The following is an 8375-nucleotide window of genomic DNA, read 5'->3' on the forward strand; positions in this document are numbered from 1 at the left end:
TATACAAACATCCGGTAAAATAATGTTTGCAAAAAGTTTTTTACAGAAGCTATTGGAGATGCTCTTTAATAGTAGTGATGTGTGTGCTGATAATCTCACTGCTAGAAGAAAAACTTACCACACCACATATCTTACACGTAACCAAACACCAACATGTTGCATCTAGGGAGCATATATTTGCAACCAAACGCCAGGCTTGTGTTTCTAGTGTCATGAAACATGAGATTTTGTGGGCAACAAACGAAATGCACAACATAGTTTAGACTTTAGAATCTCCTCAGCCAGCCTCAGCCAAGTCACAATTGCAAGGGGCAAAGTCCATGTAGAGAACCAATCGCTCTCGGATTGCAAAACAATTTACCAGGAACCGAAATCACTCCGGGTAGTCCCCTCATTAAAATAAAAAATTTGTATGATTTTGTTGCAAGAAAATTTCCATTCTATTCATCTTCAATCATGGTAGTACAATGAATAACAGAATAATAAAAATTACATTCAGATCCACAGACCACCTAGCGACGACTAGAAGAACTGAAGCAAGCCGAAGGCGCATCGCCGTCATTGCCCCTCCTTCACCGGAACCGAGCAAAATTTGTTGTAGTAGGCAGTCGGGAAGTCATCATGCTAAGGCCCCATAGGACCAGCGCAATAGAACAACAACCATTGCCGATGAACAGTAGCGTAGATCAAAAGAATCCAACCTGAAGACACACGAACTTATAAGAACTATGACTAGATTCGAGCAAATACACAAAGGACAAATCCGCTAGAGACACACCTCCACATGCCCAACGACGATACTAGACACACCACCGGAACAGGGGCTAGGCGGGGAGAACCTTATTCCCTCTGCAGGGAGCTGTCGCCATCTTGTCTTCCTGAGTAAAACACAAATCCTAATAAAAACTCAAAGGAACATATAAAAATAGAGCCTTCCCGCCGGCAAGGGCCGGGATCCACCATGCCGTCATGACCCTAAGGCTACCGGAGACGAGGCGGACCAACAATGACACCGACAGGAGGTGGAGAAACCCTAAGCTTTTCTTTTTTCGATAAAGGGTGAATTTTATCGAATCACAATAAAGCATCAAGTGAATACAAATACTATGAGTACACGCCCGGCCTCTGCATAGTTACGATGCACACTACCATACTAACACACACACACACACAACACATTGGCAAATAGCAAAGTCATATATGACCGAAGCTATGCCTCCGTGAGGAAAAAAGAAAAAAAAACAAATCTGCGATCATCAAAATACAACAATGATCATATCCGCACCAACCATATCATGACACCACAAGGACAAGGAAGTTCTTCAACAACAACACCTTCACGAAGGTAGCGTCGCTCGAGTGTCGCCGTCACCGGATCCATGGGACGAGCCGGCTGCGTGAGGTGGTCTACCTAGCTAGTTAGTCCCCCTTCAGATCGAATGTTTTTTTTCGAGAGTACGCCAAATGCGTACCATAGCTTTATAGAAGGCAGAGAAAATGTACAAGAAAGCCGTCTAGGGTGCGAACACGATGGGCAGGGTACAACACGACACCAACACCCGCTATTCTAAACTAACTTCTCACAAAACATTGTAAGCCTCCAACTCCCACGCCGGCCGTTCTCCACTCTTGGACCTCATCTAGGATCATTGATGGTAGGTCGAACACCGTCTTCTGGTCGCTTCGCTTGTTGAATACCCTAGCATTTCTCTGTTTCCACAAGGCCCAAGTCCCAGCTGCTACCAAAGTGTCGAAACCTCTCCTTTCCAGACCGTTGAATCCCATGTGCACCATAAGCCACCACTCCATGAACACGTCGGACTGTACCCGAGCAGTCACATTGATCTGCAGAATCCCAAACACTCTATGCCATACTTCCTGCGCATATGTACCGTTCGCCAAAATGTGTTCGGTGTTATCTTCCGCCTGCATGCACGTGAAGCAAGTTGATGACTAGTCTTGAAGCCCGTGCCTCGCTCTCCTGCCAGACGTCCACAAACTGTTTTGTAGGTCAAGCCAAATGAATAGTTTGCACTTGAGTGGCGCCCAACTTTTCTAGGTGCACTCCACAGTGGGGGATTTTGTTAGCTCCAAGCAAAGATGGTGGTAGAACGACTTGGCCGTGTATGAGCCGGACACCGAGAGAGGCCAGATGAAGTTGTCCGGCTGCTCCGGGTCTCTTGCCACCGTGTTGATCGTGTGGTCAAGATGCATGAGTTGCATGAGAGTCGTGAAGGGGATGTTAGCGTCAAAGTCTTGGGTCCACCAGCCGTCCTCCAAAGCCTGGCGCACCATGCATCTATTGACAGTTCTTGTTGGGACCGAGGCCACTATAGCTGGTGCAATATCTGCCGCCGCGATGCCATGTATCCACCTGTCTCTCTAGAAGAGAACCCGCTCCCCTGATCCCACCGTGATGTTAACCACCGTAACAAAAATCTCACGAGCATCGTCGTCTCTCATCATTGGCAGCCCTTGCCAAGGCCTTTGGGCGTCAGTTCTCTTCAACCACTCCCATCTAACTCTGAGCGCCGTGGCTTGCCACTTCAAGTTCTTGATGCCCAAGCCACCACAATCTTTGGGACGGCATATTTTGTCCCAAGCCACTAGACATTGCCCTCCATTGCATTTTTCCTTTCTAGCCCATAAGAAGGCTCTCATCCTCTTGTTCATGTCCTCTAGAACCCACTCTGGCACATCCACAATCATCAGATGGTGCATTGGCCACGCCGTAACCACCGACTGTACCAGGATCAGCCGTCCAGGGCATTGAATTAAACCTTTTTGCTAGCCTGGTAAGAAGTGTCTCACCTTATCCAGCATGGGTTGCCACTCCGCGCGCATCAGGCTCTTGATCGCAAGCTGAAGCCCAAGGTATCTACAATGAAACTCCGATGTGTTGCACTGTAACATGGTCGCTACTCTGGTTCTGTCGTCCTCATCGCCCCTACTGATAATCTCTGTAGATTTGCGGTAGTTGACCTTGAGCCCTGAGGCTTCTCCAAACACCGTGAGGATAGCTCGAACTGCCGCCAAGTCATTAGCCGAGGATTTCGTGAATAGGGCCATGTCATCTGTGTAGACAGACACACTCTGCATCGGCGAGATCCTGGTGAACGTATCAAGGGCGCCCACATCCATTGCTTTGTGCATGAGAGCCGAGAGACCCTCCATGGCAATGACAAACAACATAGGAGAGATCGGGTCACCCTGCCTCAGCCCACAAGCATGCAAAATCTTTCGTCCCTGCATCCCATTGACCACCATCTTGGTGCTTGCCGAATTGAGCAGCGCGGCCATCCAGTTAAGCCACCTCTGACCAAAGCCTTTCGCTCTCAACACCTCGAAGAGAAAGGGCCATGATAAGGAATCGAAGGCCCGTGAAATATCCAACTTGAGGAAGACTCCCGGGGTTCTTCCTGCGTGTATTTTCCTGGCCACTTGCCGAACCAAGAGGAAATTGTCGTGGAGGTGCCTCCCTTTGATGAACGCCGACTGATTCGCTGAGACAAGCTCATGCATTTGCAACCTGAGACGATTGGCCAAAACCTTTGCGAAGAGCTTGGGGATGCTGTGTATCAAGCTTATACGCCTGAAATCACCAATCTCCTCCGCGTCGGGCTTCTTGGGGATGAGAATAATGTTGGACTTGTTCAAGCGAGCAAAACCTCTCGAGTCGCCCACAAAAAGCTTCATCAGCACCGCCATAATATCAAGCTTGATGATCTGCCACGCTTTTTGGAAAAACGCGCCAATGTATCCATCCGGCCCTGGCTCTCTATCCGGTGGCATCTCCTTGATCACCTGCCACACCTCCTCCTCGGTGATCATCCCTTCCAAACAGCTCAGGTCCTTAGCCTCGATCCCTAGGTATTGCAGATCAAGAGTGTGATCTCTCGTAAGTGCAGTCCCCAACAGCTTCTCATACGCTTCGGTGAAAACCTCCATCTTCCTCTCTTGGCCGGTTACCAAGTTCTCGCCGATCTTGACGTGCGCAATGAAGTTTTTGGTTTTCCTCCCGTTTGCCACGGCTTGGAAGAGTTTAGTGTTAGCATCCCCTTCCCTGATCCATCTCAGTCTAGAACACTGTCGATCAATAGTCCGTTCCAGAGTCGCCATGCCCAAGAGAGCTTTTTTGAGAGTTCAACGTAGCCAGACTTCCCGGGACAGCAGCTCCCTACTCTCCAACGCCTCATCCAGTCGGTGAATCAACCAAGTCACCACCCTCATTAACAGTTTCTCGTTTCCGACTCTTCGCTGGCCCCAGGCTTGGAGGGACGCCGCTGAGTTGCGCAGCAATGTATCCAACCTCTTGTACGGGTCCGTAATCGTGGGGTCACAGACCCAAACCTCTCGGACTGCATCCTCAAAACCCTCTAACTTGACCCAGAACAACTCAAATCTGAAGCGTTTCTGGGGACAAAAACCTGCACTCGTGGTCAGGTGAAGCGAAGCGTGATCCGAGACTCCGATGGATAGCGCCTGCAGCAGGTAGTTGGTGTTCTGCAGCTCCCAACCGACCGTCATTAGAATTCTGTCAATTTTGGTCAGAGTGGGCACCTCTCTTTTGTTGGACCAGGTGAACCTCCTCCCGTGCATGTACATCTCCCTATGCTCATGGTCATCCACAAAATCCTTGAACTTGTTCATCATAGTCCTGTTGAGGTTGTTGTTATTCTTTTCGGAAGCTCTAAGAATCATGTTAAAGTCTCCTATCACAAGCCAAGCACCCGGGAAAATCGTGCGCCTCATCGTGAGCTCCTCTAAAAACTGGCATTTGCGCTCGTCTCCCTGAGGACCATAGATGACCGTGATCCACCAGGGCTCCCCTGTCTTGGGACGCACCCTCCCCGTGACATAGTTTGTGTCAAGTTGTATCGCTTCCACATCCAACACCGAGCTATCCCAAGCCAATAAAACACCCCCTCGAGTCTCCTCCGCCAGCAAATAGGCAAAGCCATCAAAGGATGGTCCCATACATTGCATCACCGTGAATCTATCTATTACATGCATTTCGGTCTCTTGGAAACATATGAGGTTGACCTCCAACGTGCTCACGAACTCTCTCACTGCTTTCCTCTTGGCTGGATTGTTCAAACCCGGACATTCCAGCAAAGCACCTGTGGGTGTAGATCCATGGAGCCAAACTACACCTACTCCGCAGGGGAAACCCTACTAAGCACACACCACCAGTGAGCTTTGTGCCTGTAGCTCCTCCAGCGATGGTAGTGCCTTGCCGAAAAGTGCCGCGATGATCCTCATGTGTTGCTCACGCAACAGAGAGTCAAAGAGCTCCTTGAGCTCGTGCACCACTCCCTCATCCACCTCCAAATCATTGGGCACCATGCCCAAAGCGTGAAGAAGCATGTTTTCCACCGGCGTGTCCCTAGCTCTCTTGGTCGTTGTGCTCTTCTTTGACGCTCTCGTGGTACGTTTTGGCATGAATGGCTCGGCCTCTGGGCGTAGTTGTGACGCTTGCACCTCTTTTAGCAGGGGCGGGAAGAGACGTTTAATGATGCTGGAACATAAGCTTTTAAGCTTGCCATACGCCACCGCCTCACGAGCAGTCTCAGTCTCCTGCCTCCTGGGTGAGCATACCAGGCTCCTGCAGTTGTTGATCAGTGGCTCCGCCTCATCCTGCACCACCAAGATGCTTTCATTGCCCTAGCCTTCCATCATACAGTTCGCGGTCGTGGATGCACCCAACGTTGTATGTGCATGATTCTCATCAGGGTGGGTCCCAACTTCCAGCACTGATTGGGACACGGCAGCCATGGAGGAATTGATTACTCTCCCCACCACAGTCCCGATCAGATCCTCCCCCAGTGCGCTCGGCCTCGGACCACGGCCCTCTGGGTCCACCCGCAACTCCTGCTCCGCCGGTCTCATCTGTCTCTCTTTGTCTCCATCCTCGTGATGCCCCTTCTGGGCAGTGGGGCCTTCCTGGTTTTCCTTGTCTCCATCCTCCTAGACGAGCGCCGGCCCGCCATGTGATGGCCCGCCCATTGTCTCGATCTGCCTCGGATCCCCAGAAGCGGTCTCCTCCGCTGGCACCAGGGCCCGTAGATCTTGATCCCCCGACCGATGCAGCTCAACTGTTGCTCCACCACTTATCCCCAACTGCCTTGACTCCTGATTGGCCCGCCGAGTAGGTGAGATCTGGCTTCTTGCTGTCTGGTCGAGGAGCAACCGCGACTGATTCGGCAACGGATCCAATGTCGCATGCCCCTCCGTCCTCGTGCTTGGTGTAGCAGTTGCCAAATTCGCCAGCACCGGCTCCTCCCGCGTGCCACTTCTCCTGTTCCCCGCGTTTGAAACTCCCGCCAAATGTTCCGCTGGCCCCGGCGCAGTGGCAATCCGGTCAAAAGTAGACTGCCTGCACGTTATTCTGTCTGCCACCATCACCCGTGGGGGCCCCTGTCCCGCCACGTCCGCAGTGTCCATCGGAGGGAGGCGCCAATCTGCCACCACAGAACTGGCCTGACCCACGGCGGCCATATAGCTATGGCGTCTGCCACCCTCACCGGCGACGAAGCCGCCTCCATGCCGATCGCGGACTCCGAACTACCATGGCACACTCCGTCGCCGCGGCCCTGAACCACCAATGTCACCGTCCTGATCTGGAATGTCGCTCTGCCCGTTGTCCGATGATCCATCAAGGAACCATGGCTCCCCTGCCTCACGACTATCCATCACCGCATCCAAGTGTATGAGAACCTTGTACTGGAGAAACGCAGGCGGCCGCTCCTCTCCCGGCTCCGGCACGGCAAGCCAACGTAGGGTCGGGATGCACTGCGGGTCCGCCGTCCAGGCAGTGACTTTGAATGAGGCCATGTCAGCTCGGGAAGTGGTCTCCGGCGCTACGGTGATGATCTTGCACGAAGAGCCCAGCAACTCAGCCACGACGGACCGGTCCCAGGCATGGGGAGGGATCCCCTCGAGCTCCAGCCAAACCTTTAACCCCGCGACCGAATGCACTGCCTGCGATTGCCTATTCCACGGCCTGAAGATGAGCCTCTTCCTTGGTCCTCCATCGACGGGCAAGCCGAAACTCTGTTCCTGAGCTCCACCGAGGCGAACACCACCAGAAAGTCCTCCGGCCAGTGGCGGTGCACATAAACCAGCTCCGGAGGAATCGCCAACTTGCCCTCCAACATTTGCCGCACCCGATCCGACAAAAGCGTCCTCCTTGCGCCTCCCACATAGGCCACCATGGCGAATTGCAGCCGCCTCTCCAGGTCTGCCACAATCGGCGATCTGCTTGTGATGCAGAGCTGCGCCTGGTCGCCCTCCACCTCGAGCGCCACTTGTAGGCGCGGCGGCACGAGCGGCGGCCAGGCCGGGCACACCTCGCGCGCAACCGACCGGGGAGGGGGTGGAGGCGGGGGAGACCGGCCGAAGGGGGCGACGAGCCAGGCGGAGGCGAAGCCCGACGAGCCACCTTGGCCACCACATCGCGCCGCAACTCGTCGATGGGAGAGGGGGCTCCGCGGGCACTTGCAGTCTTTAGATCCATGGCCAGGGAGGCCGCAGCGGAAGCACACGATGTCATTGGTGCAGTCGGTCTTGTAGTGACCCTTCTCCAGGCAACGGAAACACTTGTCCTGCATCTCCGGCGAGACCTCACGCCGCACCGCCTCGCGGCCGACCGCCTGGCCTCGCCCATCTTGACCACCCAGACCGTGCCGACGTCTCCATAGCTCCTTCTTGGTTGGTGGTGGCTGCACCCAGCAGACGATGCCTCCGGCCGGATTCCTCGTCGCCCCCGACGCCGGCTCCGCGCCCACGGCAAGCGCCGCCGCCGGCCCCCGCACCTCCGAGCCGTCAGACTCCGAGGAGATCCCCAGTCCAGACACCACCGGGCACTCCCCGCTGGCCAGAACGCAGAGGTCACAGATCTCGGGCTCGTCGCCATGGCGCACGTGGCGGGAGGGGAAGGAGGAGGGGCGACCGAGAGGGCAGAGAGGAAGGGGAGGTGGAGGTGGACGCCGCGGCCGGAGTGACCCACGTCCATGTGGAGTACTTAATTGAAACTTTCCTGCTCTTTCCTCCATGTTTTTAACTTGGATCGAATTCCCTGCACCATCCAAATGGATATATTTTTTAAAAAATCTGTATAATTTGCTTGAGATCACTGGTGAAACAGCGCTGGAGATCGAGCATTGGCCCGTTCAAACTTCCGAATAAAATACTGGCACGAGACGTGAGGTCCCACGAACGATAAATTTCGAAGTTTCGAACGCCTCGATCGGCCATCACTCCCCAGTCCCCAGCGCAGCCACCCACCGCGCCGCGCCGCTAGTGCCCTCCACGGCTCCACCCCAACAAACGGTCAGATTCCTCACGAATCCAAAGGGAGACGCAACCAAAATCCC

This window comes from Triticum dicoccoides, chromosome 2B, assembly GCF_002162155.2.
Source record: "Triticum dicoccoides isolate Atlit2015 ecotype Zavitan chromosome 2B, WEW_v2.0, whole genome shotgun sequence".
Taxonomy (NCBI): Eukaryota; Viridiplantae; Streptophyta; class Magnoliopsida; order Poales; family Poaceae; genus Triticum; species Triticum dicoccoides.